The sequence below is a fragment of the Arachis hypogaea genome, chromosome 16 (assembly GCF_003086295.3).
Source record: "Arachis hypogaea cultivar Tifrunner chromosome 16, arahy.Tifrunner.gnm2.J5K5, whole genome shotgun sequence".
NCBI classification, from domain to species: Eukaryota; Viridiplantae; Streptophyta; class Magnoliopsida; order Fabales; family Fabaceae; genus Arachis; species Arachis hypogaea.
In genome coordinates, this window is record NC_092051.1 from 85871170 (window position 1) to 85891204 (window position 20035).

General features: G+C 35.2%; 1 long non-coding RNA gene across 2 annotated transcripts; it reads left to right on the forward strand.

The window, feature by feature from the left end:
* Positions 1-1969: 1969 nt before the first annotated feature.
* Positions 1970-6127, forward strand: LOC112754416 (uncharacterized). Of its 2 annotated transcripts, XR_011874360.1 has the most exons (9): positions 1970-2163; positions 2249-2298; positions 2556-2652; positions 3015-3049; positions 3148-3210; positions 3332-3500; positions 3672-3705; positions 5225-5329; positions 5988-6127. It is a non-coding gene; the product is annotated as an uncharacterized lncRNA (long non-coding RNA). The 2 variants fall into 2 exon arrangements; XR_003178549.3 differs by lacking the exons at positions 1970-2163; positions 2249-2298; positions 2556-2652 and having other exon boundaries at positions 2805-3049.
* Positions 6128-20035: the final 13908 nt, after the last annotated feature.

Genomic DNA, 20035 nt, shown 5'->3' on the forward strand with positions numbered 1-20035 from the left:
GAACTTGAGAGGAAAAAGAAGGAACGAGAAGGCTTGAACAGGGAATTTTGGATATCAGGGAGAGAGGAAAGTGAAAATGGCAAGGGTAGGAGAAAAAGAGAAAGAAACTGTTTAAAAACCACCACAAGGAGCGCGAAAAGAGATAGGGGCAAAATGGTATTTACGCACGGAGTTTTAACCCATTATGAGCATTTAATGCTCAGCACGAAGAACGAAGCGGCGAACGAACGCCTCAACAGACCAAGGGACACGCGCACAAGAAACGCGCCTCTCCCACGGCCAGCCGACTCGGTGACAACACACGAACAAGGACATCACGCACCACCAATCGCCTCACGACCATCACTGGCGCGTCGGGGGCACTGTTACGGCCCTGGACTCCCGCGGGTCAACCCGACCCGAGCTCCACCCGGCCCGACCACATACCTCTCAACCGACCCGGAAACGCGTCCCGTACGGCTCTCTCACAGCTATGGGACTGCGTCCTTGGGAATTTGGGCCTGCCCTCCAGAGGGGCCCAACACTGACATGTATATAAGGGGAAGACTGGCACTTCCCCCGAGGTACATCATATCCTTACACTACACTTATTCCACCTGCACGTATTCTGACAAGAGCGTCGGAGTGTCTTTGCAGGTGACATCCCCCCTTACACGAAGTGTTCGGGACCTCGCACTCCCGGACTGGAAGACCGTGATCAGACGAGCCCCTTCCTTCATCCCTGAACCTGACCTGAACCGTCCAATAACCGACCTGCCGAACACTTTTATTGTTTTAATTATTTTTTTAAAAATAACTTAATTAAACTATGTTTTCAAACTGGACTTAAGTCTTGCATCTAAAACTTAACAAGATCCGCCTGACTACTTAATTACGTGAATTACAGTGGTGACGCAAGCTAATGGAGTGGTCCCGATTCCGAAGTCTTTCTTCTCAATTTTCACAATATATTTGTATTACTGTAATAATTAGCAATAACATAGTTATTCATTTATCTTTTCATAAATTAAAAAAAAAAAATGGTGTATGTCTTGAGCGAAACTTATGATGTAAGGGTAGGAAAAGGTGTTGCTATGTGTATGAATTAGATCTCAAATCCCAACTCACGCATTTGTATTATTTGCTTTTTATTTGGTTTAGTTGGTCTTTTTCTTTTTAACTAATTTTTATATCTATTATCCTACAAAAATACTTTAATATTTATAATAATATTATTTTTTATTTTATTTGATTTTTTCTTCCTTTTTTACTTTTCTTTTTTCTATTAAATTATTTTAAATTTTATTTTTTTATCTCATGAAATTAAAATTTTAATATATTAAATAAATTTATTAAACCAAACATATTTTACATATTTTATTCACAAATATAATTTAAATACATATAATAAAGTTACTAGAATAACTTATTTATATTATTTTATGCTATATTTTTCATGATATAAAATATAAAAATATAATTTATTATCACATAATATTTAATAAAACAAATTAATTAAAAAATAAAAAATAAATAATTTTTTATTTTATCAAATTTAAAATCTAAAAGAAAATTTTATATGGATTAAGTTTATTTTTTTATTTGACAAGTACTTATTAAAAAAAATACTAATCATCATTATATATATTATCAAATATATGATATTAGTGTTAAATCCATGCGATGTACGTGCTTACATTATAATTTGACATGGTAAATCGAAAATAATATTTTACAATGATAAATTTCTCAAGTTTAGTATAACTCTATTATCGTCATTATATAATAAACGTACTGAATATATTGTTTTATCTTTATTCAAAGTAAAATGCAAATGGATCACTACAACAAATTAAGTATATAGCTACGCTTATTTTACGACACTTAAAATAAATGTCTCTATTTAGCAATACTGTGACACTTTTGCATCAAATTTTTTAACTGTCACTAGTCACTATGTTGAGACTATACCTCTTACACTTTTTCATTTACTTCCTATTTCTTCCACCTTATTCATGCTCGTTTGATATGAGAAGAGGACATGAGAAAGTATCACCACAGCTTAGCCTTCACCGCACTGCAGTTTGCGTTCGCCGTTCTCCATTTTCCGTTCGCTTTTGCCGTTTATCGATTGCCGTTCGCCGTTCGCCGTCCCCCTCGTCCTTCTCTTCCCCTCTTTCACGAGTATAAAACCCTAATCTATTCTGTTCTTTTCACATTCTGCGGTCAAATCGCGACCGATCATTCTAATTTAGAGCTCTCACGACAGGGCAACCAAAACTTTCATGGATTTCGAATCAATCACTCAGGTCATCGACGGTATATCTGTCTTCTTTCTTTTTCAATTTTTTATTTTTATATCTATGATACACGTAATCTCCAGGGAGGAAATATGCAAATTTAGGTTTCAGGAGGATCAAATTTTTGTATAATCATGATTGAAATCTGAAAATAGGGGATACTATGACTTTGTTATGCCTTGTACGGATTTGTTAGCATTGAAGTTTCACGACTTTTATATATAATTGAAGATGTCTCCTTGTATTTTATTCTTGCCTAATTTTTTATATCAATAGAGTATGAGGGTTCCAAAGAAGGTGCTGTAGTTCGCTGGTATTGAGGATGTGTTTACTTCATCAAGAGGATCCACTAAGACACTGAAATTTCGACAAGGTTTCAAATTCTGTTCAGATTAATTTTTTTCTTCTAGATTGTTTAATTTTATAATCTCCCATTGATGTATTTATTCTAAGTATTGAAAAAGCAAGAATAGCATTATGCTGAATCTTTTAATTATAAGTACCAGTGGGTGAGCAATGCAGCCGAGGAGACCGTGAGCCTTGCATTTTACATGGTGATGTTCTATATGTTTAGGCCTGTGGAGAAGAATGAGTACTTTGTGCTTGATGATGAGGAGGAAGAGGCTGCCGAAATGGCCCTTAGGGAAGAGAAATTTGAGCTTTGAATAGGGAAACTCAATTTGGTTGGCTCTTCTTTTGGTTTTGGTTTAACAGTTGAACCTCTCTATGCCACAGATTTCAAGACATTCGGTGAAGCTCTTGTGGTTCAGGTCTGTTGGCAGCAAATGCTGTTACTCCCTTTTCTCAGTTTTTTTTATCATGTGTAATATTAGCATACCAAGAAAATTCTAATTTTCTCATCTTGTAGGGACGAGATTTCTTGGTTAAAAGTTTTAGGGAAATTGAGGGTCTTAAAATATCAGAACCCCAGGTTTGAGAAAACTCAATTATGTTTTTGTTAATTCCCTAATAGTTATTCTCTGTGTTTTGTCTCTTCCTAATATGTTTGTTGTTCTGCTTCATAAATGTGTATTCTTTCTTCCCACATGCAGGGGGCATTTTATCTATTCATTGATTTCAACTACTACTATGGAAAAGAAGCTGAAGGATTTGGTAGAATTGATGATTCGGAGTCCCTTTGTCGATATCTTCTGGATAAGGGCCATGTAAACTCTTTTAATGGCCTTTATTGTTTATTTGAGGAACATATTTAAGGGTCAGGTAAACTCTGAATCTGAATCTCTAGGAAGTTAGCATTTTTCGTTCGCCACCTCTGAGCTCGTCTCCAATCTGCTCTTTTTTGCTCTTTTATGCCGCTTTCTGCCGTTGCTCTGTTTTTGCTTCAAATCTGCTCTCGCCGCCGCTGCTCTGCTCTCTGCTCCGATCCCCCAGTCTCCGTCACTGCCTCTGAACTCTCTCGCCTTTGGTCAGTTCTTTCCACTGATCTGCTCTCATCTAGTTTCTGTGCCTCTCTCAAGATCTTATTTTCTGATTAATCGATGGTTAATGACTTGATGTGTTAACACATATGGATTCAACTTTTTTAATTTCTTTGTTCATTGATCTATTTTATTAGATTAGCTTTGATATTGCCTCTTTATGAGATGTAAATTCAATGTGTGATTAAATTCAGCAGGAGCTCTTTAATCTCTGGGCTCTTTTCAGTAACCATTTCTTCTCTTTCAACCACAATATTCAACATGTTCGATGAAATGCTTCAACCAAATTTGTTTGATTTTTTTTCTTTGCATTCTCTTATTTCTATTGCTATTGTAGTACAAGTCTGACATTAAAAATGCTCTTATCATTAGGGTTTATTATAGTCTCCACTTTGATGTTTTACTTTTGTTCATATTATATTGTGAATTAGCTCTTCAATTGAGTATTTAACAATACTGAAATTGAGTGATTTATGTTTAGTAGTTTAGTATTTGAAAAGCTTAGGATTTGTTAGATTAATAGAAAGTTAGAAGCATAAGGAGAGACTAGTAATATTTCACAGCTGAAGAAATCAGTTGGATTGGTTAAAAATTAGCTAATTTTTTAGTTAGATTGGTTAAATGTTAGTTCATTTGTCAATTAGATTGGTTCAGCATTTGCGAGCTTCATCACTGATGACTTTGATTTATCTAAGATTGGTTTTAGTCAATAGTAAGGTGAAAAAGTGGTTTATATTTACTTAGCATGTGTTTAATTCTGCTTCTGCAAATTTAATTACTCATTACTTTCATGCATCTATGATTGATTTTGCTTAGTAATAATGTTTAAAAATGTAAAAGTAGAGATGCTTCAAACAAATCCCATACTTGTCACATATGTTTTTGTTGCTAATTAATCTGTTTCTGGGCCATGAATATTGTCCTGATTCCTTGTTATGCCCCAAAATTGGGAAGGAATTCGAAATTTCAAATCAAGCATTGAGCTTCATTATCATTTTGTGATCTTCCTTCATTGACTTAACAACAACTTTGGAATGTGGAAGTTGAGTCAAAAACTGTTAGTTGTGTATGTAATTTAATGCTTGATATTCTTTTAATTAGTTTGAGTTAATTATTTCATCTGTGATATATAAGTGTTAGCACAGTAATTTACTTCTCATGTTTTTCATTTATTTTTGTGAATCAACCACTACATACATTTTGGAATCACGTGATGATTTCTTGGAAGACTTTAGCTATATGTGGGAGGGTAATTAAGTTTAAGTTTGCTTCATCATGTAAGGATGAAAACTATAGTATATTAAAATAGTACATTACATATATACTTTTGTTCATATTATATTGTGAATTAGCTCTTCAATTGAGTATTTAACAATGCTTTTAGTTGGCTCTGAGTTTATATTGTGGATTAGTCATAGGTAGAATTTGTGGTTTCAATCTAATCTTTGGTCATTTCATATGATTTGTGATTGCACTATTTTTGGGTTTTGCTTGCTTTCCTGGTAGTATTTGGCATGGTTAGGAGAAGGGAGCATTGATTGCCCTTGGATAGAAACAAGGCTGCTAAAAGAGAGTGAATCCGGTGAAACACTATCAGCTGCAACGTGGGAGGTAAGCATGTTTCCTTGCCACGCAGCCATTGGTTTATGTCTAATTGGTTATGAGTTGAAAACTTATATATGCAGATACTTTACTTGCTGGAAGTTGAAACTACCTTTTATGTCCATTGGATTGTGTTTTGCCGACTTCAAGTTTGTTTGTTCTCATTTTCATCTTTTCCCCTACTTTAGTCCCCTTTTGTGAAGCAGAATTTAACAGTGTAAGCCTATAGCATATTTAATTGAAGAGTGATGTGTACAAATTGAAAAGTTCATTACTATATCATGATAGGATGTAGTGTAGGTCCCACTCAAGGGTGAAGCCACACTCTCTCATTTGATGAACTGATAAGGTCCCAAATGAGTGCGTCCAACATGAGTCAAATCAATTCTTTATAATTTTTAGGAGTAATTATTGACGAACTAAACTTTAAGGAATAATTTGTAAGTAAATATTGGTGATAAAAGATTAAGTTGTGTAATTAGCAAATTGATTAAGTCTTGCTAAAGCACATTTCTTCTTGATGAACCATTAATAGTATACAAGTCATACCAAATGTGCCGTTTTAATTTATATTTATTTTTTCTTTTATTTCTTTGATAAACTGTGCAGTGTGCACCATTTATTAACATGGAACTCTTTAATTATATTTTTTACTATGTTTTTACAGGTATGAAGAGAAGAAGGCTAATAAAGAAGTATCAAAGTCCTAAAAAATTTCTCAAAATTGTTGAAGATGCTAAATTAGTGTTATTCCCTAATGCAAGAGGAAATGATCATATCTCAATTTTTAATTTTACCAAATTCTTAAAGTGTGAACTATACATGATTGTTATTCTTTGATTTAAGTAATATAATTTTCTTTTATTTCTTTTATGTTTTTACAGGTATGATGAGAAGAAGGCTAAGAAAGAAGGAGAGTTGAAGTGGGATTATGACTATGTAATTAGAACTTGTAGAATTCAACTTTTGAAATACATTGTTGCTATTTTTGTAAAATTTGTGGGATTGAATTTTGATTTGTTGAAATACAATATCATTTCTAGAATTTAACTTTTGATAATAGAAATCTTTGATGTTGAAGAGATTATGACAGTTTAAAACTGTCACTAAATATAGGAAAAAACTGTCACAGGAATAAATAACTTAGTAACGGTTTTAAATAGAAAAACTGTCACTAAAAATATTGTGACGATTTAAATAGTCACTAAATATACCTAAAAACTATCATAAGAACTAGTAACTTAGTGACGGTTTAAAATAGTCATGAAATATAAGAAAAAACTGTCACAGAATTTAGTAATTTAACGACAGTTTCAAAATGTTGCGAAATACAATATAAAAAACACCTTTACAAGTGTTACAAATTAGTGACGGTTTTATACTTTAAAAACCGTCACAAACAATTTAGCGACACTCCTTACCAACGGTGGTCCAAAACCGTTACTATGTCAGCTAGCGACGCTCAAATCTGTGACGCTTTCTTTAACCGTCGTAAAACCATTTAGTAATAGTTAAAACCGTCACCAAGCATTAAAAAAAACCGTCGTTAAAAAGCTATTTTGTTGTAGTGGGAATAGTTTGAAGTATATAACATTCTTGAACCATAGGGAAAGAGACCTAAAAAATAAGAACATATATAACTGTAATAGTAGCATGTCAATTTTTCACTAAACTTTATATCATAAGGCTAATGAAAATTTATCGACAACCTAGTATTTTACTAACCTCATTAGAAAAGTAATTGGCATATGATGTTATGCTCCATGTTACAAATTTTATTTCAAATATGAAAGTATAATTAAGGGATAAGTATGATTTTGGTCCCCATTGTAGGGGCTGAAAATTTTTTTCGTCCCTCACCTTTTTTTCGCTCTAAAATGGTCCCCAAAGTTTCGGTTTGTTTTAAAATGGTCCCTCGGACCAAAATACCCCTATCCCTTCTTCTCCAAAATCATGCCACCACCACCACCACCAGAACCAGAACCACCACCACCACTCTCCACCCACTGCCACTCCATCACACCAACCAAAACTCAGAAAATCAACATCATCATCGTCATCCTCATCAGAACTCAAATCCAAAACTCAGATCCAGAACTCAAACTCAAACAAACAAAAACTCAACTCAAAAAATCATCATAAAAAATCCAGAACTCAACTCAGATAAACAAAAACTCAGATCCAGAATCAACAACAATACTCCAAATTCAAATTTCAGCAACAACAATATTCCATAACAAATTTCACAAAAAAATTCAGAAATTTCACAAAAAAATTCAATTCACAGAAGAAGAAGAAGAAGCGGCGGGCGGCGGTGGGTGCGGCGGCGGGAAGAAGAAGAAGAAGAAGAAGAAGAAGAAGAAGAAGAAGAAGAAGAAGAAGAAGTGGGGGGCGGCGGTGGGTGTGGCAGCGGGAATGTGGCAGCGGGAAGAAGAAGAAGAAGAAGAAGAAGAAGAAGAAGAACTGGGGGGCGGCGGTGGGGGCGGCGGCGGGAAGAAGAAGAAGAAGAAGGCGGCGGTGGGTGCGGTGGGAAGAAGAAAAAGAAGAAGCGGCGGGCGGAGGCGGCGGTGCAGCGGCGGGCGGGGGCGACGGTGCAGCGGCGGTGCGGCGGCATGGGTCCCCTTTCTCTCTCCCTCCACCCTCCCCCCTCCCCCTCCCCCCTTTCTCCCCACCCCCCTTTCTCCCCACCCACCCCGCTTCTGTATCCCCCTTTCTTTCTTTTTTTCTTTTTTTATTTATTTATTTTATATTTATTTTATTTTATAATTTTTTTAATAAAGGGTAATTTGGTAATAAAAAAAATATAATTGGTAAAAAGGACGATTTTAAAACAAATCGAAACTTTGGGGACCATTTTGGAGCGAAAAAAAGGCAAGGGACGAAAAAAATTTTCAGCCCCTACCTGGAGGACCAAAATCATACTTATCCTTATAATTAATAAATTAGTTATATCTACGACAAATATTTATACAAAGGTGTAAATCATAACATGTTACTAAAATAAAAATACTATTTTCTTATCAAAATATTATTAAAAACTTCGTTGAACATGACATTTATTGTTGATAATTTTGGATTGATGTCTTCATCTAGAATTACAATATTCAGGTCATTGTGACTCTTAACTCTTGACAAAGTAACGTAAATTTGTCTATGGGTGAATACTGATTTTGAAAAGTAAAGTCCTACATGTGACAATGATTTACCACATAGTGAAATACCTTGGTTTTTCAATATTTTTCTCCTCGTATATAGTATCCCGTCAGCCAATAAGGTTTAAGTTACATTCTAAATATGATTTGGTTTGCTAACACTATTAGATATCAATAGCATCACAAACAGTTTTCTTAATTGATGACCAGACCGCATTAATAGCTGTAATGAATTATCCATCGTCATACAGTAGTCCCATAAAATAGAAAGCACTTTCGAATCTAGGATGTGTAGTCTCATTAACTATCCTAATAGACTCATATGTTGTGCAATATTTTTGAACAATTAACAAAATTCTCATATAGTAGATATCACCTGTACCCAGTGGAACATAGTTTAACCTCCACATAGAATACTCTCTCTTGCGTGGATGTCATTCCCTTTCTTCTCTATCATAAATAATTTGATTTGAAAACTCATCGTACCTTAAAGTTTGACCTGCTTCAAATTTTTTATTGGCCTCCATCCATGCTAAGAATATCATACCTTTCTCTTTTTCTTAATCCATGATTTTCTCAAGATTGTCATCGTCTTTAAAGATGATATTTTACTTTTTAGGTAAATAAAAAGTTAATCTCCTCACTGAAGGTCATCTCCGATGAATATCATAAGCCAAAGTTCTCCATACAGTCTTTTATAATACATTTTTTTAAGTATGCTTTATCTTTTATAATTTTAATACTAACATACCAATAATAACATTTTAAATAAAAAAATAAAAAAATATTTATTCACCGAAAATAAATTTTTTTCAAAAAATTAAAATCTTTCAAACACAAAAAAGTTTAATATTAAAAAATATTTATAACAAAATAAAGTTAAAATATCAATCTAAATAGAAAATACTAAAATAAATAAATTCAAATTTATAAAATAAAATTTTAAAATAAATCTAAATAAATAAATTTACGTTAAAGTTAATATTAAAATTTCTAGATTTTGTTTACTCATCTAATATGTATAAGTATTTATATTAAAAAGACTAATTACAAGTTAAAAATAACAATAAAAGAAATTATACCAAAACTATATACATATATATTTTATATTTTAAAATTTTAAAATTAATTAATTCATAAAATTTTAAACACAATTTATAAATTATTTTTTATTAAAGAAATAGTTACAATTTAAAAATTAATAATTAATTAATTAATCATTTTAATTTTGTAAAGATCAAACGACGTAAAATTTTTTTCTAAAGTATGTTTATTTTTTATATTTTTAATATTAATATATCAATAATAATATTTTAAATAAAAAAAATGTTTATTCAGCGGAAACAAATATTTTTAACAAATTAAAATCCTTCCAATACAAAAAAAAAGTTTAATATTATAAAAATATTTATAACAAAATAAAGTTAAAATAACAGTTTAAATACAAAATACTAAAATAAATAAATTTGAATATATAGAATGAAATCTTAAAACAAATTCAAATAAATAAATTTTCATTGAAATTAATATTAAAATTTTTAGATTTTATTTTACTCCTTTATTATGTGTAAGTGTTTATATTTAAAAAATAATAATTAATTATCTATCATCGACTTTCATTTCAATAATATTGTATGTGGTAGACTTGTCATCCTTTTCAAGAGTGTTCTAAAGATATTCAATAACATTTAAAATGGATTAAAATAAAAAATATTTATTATCAATAAGTTTGTTAAAAAAATACAGCCAAAATTATCGATGAATTAAATAAATTTATCATTGAATATTTTTTAAAATAACAAACTTATAAACTAAATAGGTGTAATCAAACTCGGAGCATTGAAAGTATCAAAACTCACAAACCTAAATCCATATTGTAGGATACTTGACGATTCCAAAAGTCTCCGTACATCAGTACATTTGGTTTAAACTCACAGAACTATTCATTCTCTTAACAAATTCATGAATCGAGACACAAGAATCCTCTTAATTGAGGCATGTATTTTTTCTCCCTAGAATTGACACACAAAAATCAAAGAACAAATAAAAATAGTAAATAACACACTTAAAATATCAATAAAACAAATTTAACATTAATTTGGCAAAAAACTCACATCTTTATCGAGACAAACCATCTCATTGAGCATGGCAGTAGAGAATTTTTGTAGCTTGGTAGTGTCCAACTGTCCATAACATTATCATTCATATATATACACACAAATTTTCAACCATATAATTGATCTCAACAATTTTATGAATACCAATTACCATTGAAAAAAGTAGAGAAATTTTAAATAAGGCACATATGTAAAGGAAATAATTCATTATACTAAATAATCGAGATACAAGATGGTAATGAAAAATTTTTGTAACTCGGTAGTGTTCATAACCTTATCACTCATATATGTACACACAAATTATTAACTATATGATTGATTTCAACAATTTTATGAATACGAACGTCATTAAAAAAAGATAGAAAAAATTTAAAAGGTGCAATTAATTGTACTAAGAGAGGTATGCTGATGTGCATTTCTAATTCTTGACTCATAGCTATAATTTTTTAAAATCTAATTGGCTTTGATTTGAATTTAAAATATAAATACTAACAACTAACTAAAAAATGATATAATATAAACAAATTATTATTGTTACACGAAAACTAATTGAATAATTATTAATTATTATTGTTATTACGTAAAAACTGATTTACATCTAGTTATAAATTAAATCTTAAGTGATAAAACTAATTCGTACTTAATTCAAAAAATGATAAAAATATCTTTTTAATTATTATTTAAATAGAATTAGTATTATTATTACGTGAACTTAGTTAATTCATATGTAAATTTAAATTAAAGAGATTCTCTTATTTTTTTATTTAGTTTATTTAAATAGAACTTAATTTTTCAAAAATCACAGTAATGACGTGAATTTATTAGTTTAAAAATAAATTTAAATTAAAATATATTTAAATTAATTTTTTCAAAAATGTTATTTTATTAGTTTAGGAATATGAGGTAACTACAATAATCAATAATTAAAAAGAGTAATATGCAAATAATTCAAAATTTAAAAAGTAATAATTTTAGCAAATAATTTAAAATTTGAAAAATAACAAACTCAACAAATAACTTGAAATGAAAAAGTAACAATTTAAACAAATAATAATTTATAATTTATAAATAAAATTTTAAAAAATTCTAGTGAACAATCTAAACAAATAATAATTTATAATTTTTAATAATTTTTAATAACGACACCTAAGTAAATAATTGGTTCAACAATATTAAAAATTATATACGCAACAACCTAAGAAAGCGTAATAAAATTTTAAAAAGTAACAACTTAAGCAAATAATAAGTTATAATTTACAAATAAAATTTTAAAAATTTTTAGTGACAATTTCTAAGCAAATATTAGTTCAATAATGATCTGACCGTTAAAAATATCAAGTCATAACTCGGCATTATGAGTCATAACTCAGCAGAACGCATCATAGTTTGGCGTTACGTTATTAATCGGTGCCACATTATTAATCGGCAATCAACGTCATTAATTGGTAACTTACGTTATAATTCAGCTTAACGGAATGCTTTTCAAAAAGTGAAACGTCCAACCCAACATTATTGCTCTTTAATACAGACAATAAAGCAGAAACATAACCGACTAGTACATTTCCACCTACAAAAGGTATGATCTCCTATCCTAAAGACACATTGAATGCTCAATACTTACATAAACTTCGGAGTGCCTTTGCAGGTACACTCCCCCCTTATTCCTTGCTCACGCCTAGCACGATTGGACATTCTCTTGGAAAAAAGCTCGGATCTATACAAAAGCTCAAAGGTCGTCCCCGAAGATAATAACTCGGCATCGGCTCCTAGGGACCGAGCTCACCCTTCAGGTATCCATACAAGAACAATTGGCGCCCACCGTGGGGCCGAGAATATAATCCCTTCCATATATCATCGACCTCGAGGTTCTCGTTTGAAGTCATGGCTGAATACCTTCCACCCACACCATCCGAACTCCTTCAGATGGTGACCGAGTTGCGGCAAGCCAACCAGCGCATGGCCGAAGAGAACCAAAGAATGGCAAATCAAATTGCCAACTTGAATAACACCCAGATCGAAACAACAATGATCGGCAAGAACCGACAGGAGAAACCGAACATCAATCAGGACCAACACACGTCTCTGAAACCGCTCGGCACGACGAAGAGCAACCCGAGCATGATGAGGAAGCTTGGTCAGATGGTGAGGACGACAATCAAGAAAGTTCCCCTGGGCCATTCACGGTCGAGGTGATGAATTTCGTGTTACCCAGGAGGTTTACTCTGCCGACCACCCTAACTCCCTATGATGGGTTAGGTGATCCGAAGAAATATATCAAAAAGTTCACCTCCATAATGATAGTAAATGGTACATCTGATAAAGTTTTATGTCGTTGTTTTGCATCTTACTTAGACGGTCCTACACTTGATTGATTTTGTTCTTTTCCTGCAGGTTTTATTTATTGCTTTCGAGACTTATCAAAGCCCTTTGAGGAGCACTTTGCTGGATCCACCATTTACCTACACGACTCCGATTACCTTAATACAATCAAGCAAGGCCAGCACGAAAGCCTTAGGGACTACCTGACGCGCTTCACAAAGATAGCTATGAGTATACCCGACCTCCACCCCGAGGTGGAACTGCACAAAATAAAAAGCAAACTCCGACCAGAAAAATTCCAAGAAACTATTGTTGTAGCCAAACCTAAAACAATGGCCAAGTTCCGTGAAAAGGCTAAAGGTCAGATTGACATCGAGGAACTCCGACAAGCTCGGAAAATAGAAAAGCCTCACTACAGGGACGACGACAGAACACGACACACTATCGACGACTATATCATCGCGGACTGATCAAAATACTACTCTTTCCACTAAAAGCACGGACACACTACCGACGACTATATCATTGCCAAAGACCTTCTAGAGCGATTAGCTCGGCAATGTCACCTAGACAAATACATCGGCGACCACATACTGCGGCGAGCACCCCCTTCTGGCAAACAAAGCTCGGCCACACAGCATGGCCGAGATAAAGACCGACCGAACAACAACCATCCCGAACAACCAATACATATAATTAACTGTATTTCCGGAGGTTTTGTAGGTGGAGGAGCCACAAGCTCGGCAAGAAAGCGATCTTACCGAGCTATGCTTTCCATCAACGCTGATCAAACTCAACAGCAGACACTACCACACTCTCCACAGATAACATTCCAGACAGCCGATCATAATAATATGGTAGTGAATCTAGATGACCTGGTCGTAATCTCCCTACAGCTCGGAGATCTCCTAGTAAAAAAGGTGTTGCTAGACCCAGGGAGCAGTACCGACGTTCTCTTTTACTCCACATTCCAGAAAATGAAACTTAGCAATAACATCCTCCAACCTTCCACTGGTGACCTGGTAGATTTCTCAGGTGACAGAGTCCTGGTTATGGGCTCTGTGTGGTTACAAACCACACTTGGTGAGTTTCCTTCATAAAAGACTTCAGATATTCAATACTTAGTGGTTGATTATTTTAGTCCTTACAATTTAATACTTGGCCGACCTTTCTTAAATAGGTTCGGTGCTATAGTATCTACAATTAATCTTTGTATTAAGTTTTCTTTGTAGGATAACACAATTGCAACCATTCATAGTGATGCCCGAGAAGCCAGGGAATGCTACAACAACAGTCTCAAAAGACCTAACTCAAACACAAGAGCCCATGTTCACAACATCGGCAGCCTGGACGAGCTACCAGCTCTGGCCGATCTTGATCCCAGAGCGGGAACCCTTGAAAGACCAACCCCAACATAAGACCTGCATAAAATCTATTTCACAGAAAGCACGGACAAATTCACATACGTCGGCTCAATATTATCCTCAAAAGAGAAATCGTCATTCCGAGCATTCTTGCAGCAAAATGCCGACCTGTTTGCTTGGACGCCAGCTGATATGCCAGGCATCGATCCATCCATCATATCCCAGAAGTTGACATTAGATCCATCTGTCCGACCAGTAGCACAGAAAAAGAGAAACCTCGGCCATGACCGAAAACAAGCTTCCCTGGAAGAAACCAAGAAGCTCATCGACGCGGGCTTCATCCAAGAAATCAGATTCACAACATGATTGGCGAATGTTGTCATGGTAGAAAAACATAACGGTAAATGGCGCATGCATGTTGATTTCACTGATCTCAACAAAGCATGCCCTAAAGATTCCTATCCTTTGCCCTCTATTGATTGATTAGTTGATAACGCCTCTGGTTTTGAAAAACTCAGCTTTATTGATGCATATTCTGGCTATAACTAGATCCAAATGCATCCATCCGATCAAAATAAGACAGCCTTTATTACTGAATATGGAAACTACTGTTATAAAGTCATGCCATTTGGCCTTAAGAATGCAGGTGCAACATATCAATGTCTAATGGACAAAGTCTTCGGCAAACAGATTGGCAGGAACATTGAGGTCTACATTGACGATATGGTCGCCAAGACTAAGATCGGCAACAATCACCTTGACGACCTCGTAGAAATCTTCAGTCAACTAAGAAAATACAACATGCGGTTAAATCCCGAGAAGTGCGCATTCGGCGTCCAGAGCGGCAAATTCCTCGGCTTCATGCTCACAAGCCGAGGTATCGAGGCCAATCCAGAAAAATGCCGAGCTGTTTTAGACATGACAAGCCCACAAACCATCAAAGAAGTCCAGCGATTAACAGGGAGACTTGCTGCATTTTCTAGATTTTTACCCTGCCTAGCTTCTAAATCTTTATGTTTTTTCCAAACTTTAAAAACAAAAAAGCTTTGCATTGGACTGATGACTGTGAACATGCATTCCAAGTTATTAAAGAAAATCTTTCAAAACCACCAATCTTACAAACCCCCATTCAGGGGAAACCATTATCCTTATATTTATCTATCACTAACTGGGCTATAAGCTCTGCTCTTGTTGCAGAAAGGAAAAAGAAGCAGTTTCCAATCTATTTTACCAGCAAAATATTACAGAATGCCGAGCTTCAATATCTGAGCATTGAGAAGCTGGCCCTAGCCCTTGTCTTCTCGGCCAGAAGACTCCAACCATATTTCTAGAGCCATGAAATCCATGTTCAGACAGATCCTCCTTTGTGACAAGTCCTTCAGAAACCTGAGCTGGCTGGCCGACTAGTAAAATGGTCGGTGGAGCTATCGGAATTTGATATCAAGTATGAAGGCCGAACATCTATCAAGTCCCAATTCTTGGCCAACTTCATCGCCGAGCTCTCAGTACCAGACACAACCAAAGACTACATCGAATGGTCTTTATACGTTGATGGATCATCCAACCCACGAGGATGTGGAGCAGGTATCATACTTGATGATAGCCACGAAACATCATCGAACATTCCCTCAATTTTTTATTTAAAGCAAGCAACAACCAAAGTGAGTATGAAGCCCTAATTGCCAGCCTTAGACTCGCTGCCAACCTAAACATCACCGAACTTAAGGTATACTACGACTCCTTACTCATCGTTCAGCAGGTAAACAACTTATACCAAGTAAAGGACCCTTTACTTTCTAAATACCTTGACATTGTACAAAATTTACTTTCAAAATTTTCTAAATATGAAATACAGCACATACCCCAGGGAGAGTAATGGCCAAGCTGACATTCTGTCTAAACTCGCCAGTACTCAACCAAACGGGTCATCCCTTTATCAATCAACATTGCTTAAGCCAAGCATTGAACTCACAGAAATCTTAAGTGTAACACAGGAGGCAGATTGGAGATCTTCATACATAGAATATCTTAGGACAGGAATCTTGCCAGACGATGTCAAAAATATCCGACACTTTCAACGACAAGCATTCTTCTTTACAATTTATAACAACCGCCTATATAGACGAGGATTCTCTCGTCCATTACTAAAATGTCTTTGCAGAACAGAAGCCGAACTTGCACTTGCCAAGGCACATGAAGGGATCTGTGGTACATACCTCGGAGCCCGGAGTCTGTCTTCAAAAATCCTCAAAGCTGGATTATATTGGCCGACAATACGATAGGATTTCCAAACAAAAGTTAAAAGCTGTAACAACTGCCAGAAACACAGTCCGATCACACATCTCCCGACCAAACTCCTACACTGTTCCGAGGTAATGATACGCACAAAACTTGTCTCTCAACAAATTTTCTTCGGCAAGTGTACCGAATTTGTCATCAAGTAAAAACTCACAATAGAGTGAGGTCGAATCCCACAGAGATTGATTGATCAAGCAACTTTAATTAGAGGAATGTTCTAGTTGAGCGAACCAGAATTTGATTTGAGATTTGCAGAAAATTAAATGGCGGGAAAGTAAATAGCAGAAACAGTAAATGCTAGAAATAAAGAGCTGAATGTAAATAGCGGAAAGTAAATTGCAGAATCTTAAACGGGAATGGGGTAATTGCTCATAAAAGTAAATGGCAGAAATTAAAGAGAATGGTGGGTAAGATCAGAAATGGGGAGTTCATTGGGCTCAGGAGATGTTGCATTCTCTGGATCAAGTTCATTTTCATCTCTTCCTCAATCAATGCATTCATTGATCTCCTTGGCAATCTTAAGTGATCGAATTCCAATTTCTTGGTAATTCAATCTCTCAAATCTTGATCAATAGCCAATTCCTTGGTCAATTGCTCTTGAGAAGAGATGAAGTATGGTCACTGATTATACCACATGCATTTCCCAAATCAAGTATTTGTAGGATTATAGTCACATATCCATCCAAACCCAATTTAGTCCAGCATGAGAAAGCATTTCTAGCATGATCTCTTCATTCCTCTTTCAAGGTTCAGAAGAGATCCAAGTATGAATAGCTTCTTTTCCAAGATAACTACCCAATTGGATGAAGATCGAAAGCTTTCTAGTAAAATCAAGAGAAAAGATAGAAGAAGGAGAATGAAAACTAATATTGATCCATCAAATTACAATAGAGCTCCCTAACAAAATGAAAGGGGTTTAGTTGTTCATAGCTCTGGAAAATGAAAACCAAGATGGAGAATACATGATGAAAGTAAAACTAGAAGTGCAGAGAAAGTAAAATACAGAGAGTAGTTCTATGCCAAAGGCTCCCTAATTTTTCCAACTCCCTAACTAATTCAAAGCTACTCCTATATATACTACTCTTCTCATCTTCTAGTTGGCTCTTCAAGTCTTGGGTATGGGCCTCTGAATCTTGAGTTTGAAGCAGTTATCATTTTCATTGGGCTTAGCTTTTCTTGCAGAGAGGAAAGGTGAAGTAGGCAGGACTTTGACTCAGGACGTTAGTGGTGTCAACGTTAAGTGAAAGTGTGGGTTCAAGAACGTTAGTGACAATCACCTTTTTCACTAACGTTCCTAACCCAAATATGATCACGTTGACTTCAACGTTAGTGGCACTAACGTGACCACTAACGTTGCCTCTTGGTCCTTCGCACACGTTATTGGGACTTACCTTTCCCAATAACGTGGAGAGTCCTCCCTTGTCCCTACGTTAGAGTCCACGTTAACTAGGTTAACGTGGCTTCTAACGTAGCAGTGCCAATTCTTCGAGAACGTTAGTGACACTTACCTTTGTCACTAACGTTCCAATGTGCCCCTTTCCCACGTTAGAGTCCATGTTAACTAGGTTAACATGGCTTCTAACGTAGTAATGCTAGCCATCCCCAATGTTAGTGACAAAGGTGAGTGTCACTAACGTTGGCTCATCATCTCTTTATCCACGTTAGCTTCCACGTTAACTAAGTTAACGTGGGAGTTAACGTTGCTCATGGTGGCTCTTGGTGGTTCACCCCAACGTTAGTGACAAAGGTAAGTGTCACTAACGTTGGCTATCAATTGCTCTCTCCACGTTAGCTTCCACGTTAACTAAGTTAACGTGGGAGTTAACGTGGCTTATGGAGGCTTGGCCAACGTTAGTGACAAAGGTGAATGTCACTAACGTTGGCTTCTCTTTTGCTTCTTAACGTTAGAGTCCACGTTAACTAAGTTAACGTGGCAACTAACGTGGCCAATTATGAGCTTGGTCCAACGTTAGTGACAAAGGAGAGTGTCACTAACGTTGGCCTTGTTGTCTTCTTCCACGTTAGAGTTCACGTTAACTTAGTTAACGTGACTCTTAACGTGGGCTTATGATGGCTTCGAGGGCGTTATTGGCGATTACCTTTCTCATTAACTTTTCAAGTTAGCACCCATTCCACGTTAGAGGTCACGTTAGTGGGACTAACGTGACTGCTAACGTGGTTCTTCTTTGCTTCCTTTGTCCTGAAATCAAGCAACAAAGTGCATCAAAGTTCTAGTCCAAGTCATGAGTCATGCATCATCCAATTTGTCATCTAATTCATGCAAAATTCTCATGAAATCATGTAAAGTGCACAATGTATGCTTGAATTAAGATGTAAGTGAATATCTACCCAAAAATAGCTTATTTTCTAAGAAAATGCATGAAACTACCTTAAAAACAGTAAAGAAAAGGTCAGTGAAACTGGCCAAAATGCCCTGGCATCACAACACCAAACTTAAAGCTTGCTTGTCCCTAAGCAAGTACTGGAACAAGAGAATGATGAACGGAATGCCAAGAGAAATGAGTCATTCTTGTGGAAGTCATGTTCCTGGTTTTATGGTGGTTTCATGCATAGCAACTTAGGTTCATTCCTTCACTGGCTTTCAGACCTTTATCATGTTCTAGAATACTCACTTGATTGCATCCCATGAGACTTTTATTCATTGATCCTTTTGTTGTCATTTCAGGGCTTATTTGTGTTCTTAGGCTAAGTGCTCTGTAAGGGGACAACTCTTTAGAATAAGCTTTCAGCCAACACTCCCGAACCAGTTGGTTCAAGGTGCTAGGTGTTGAAGCACCCCTAAGGACTTACTTCCTCAAGTCTCTCCCCCATACATACACACCACAGGCACATGGTTTGTTTATTTTCTTTCCTTGAGGTCTTGGTGTCCAGCACTTCTTTGGGTTACTAAATGTTCTGTAGCAAAGATTGCTCTTGATAGTGGACTTTTAGCTGATAATCCCGGGTTAGTTAACCCAAGTTACCAGGTGATAAAGCACCCCTGAGAGCTTAGTAATCCAAGCAGATCCTTGGTACAGAAACACCACAGACACATCCCTCAAGACTCAAACCCTTGGTGCCTAGCCTCTTTTCTTGCTATTTTTCTTTTATTCTTCAACTTTGATTGTTCTTTCCCTTTTTCTTATTAGGATCTTGTTATTTAGCTAGTCTCATGGGGTGTGTTCAAGCATATGATTCATGACAGATAGTTGTCTTCCCACCTTGTGGTTGAACCAACTTAGCTAACTTATGACCACACCACAAACTCAGGAACTTACTCCATAGTATGAACTCCACTCTGGTCTTTTATAAAACACTCATTCTCTTTTCATTTGATTCAAAAGGACAAGCATACAATTAAGTAAGGAAATGATGCAGTAATGACATTCAGACTAGAAAACACAACCCTAATCAACAAAAAGTTTAAAAGACAGAATTGAAAAAGGTTCAAACTAACATGGAAGC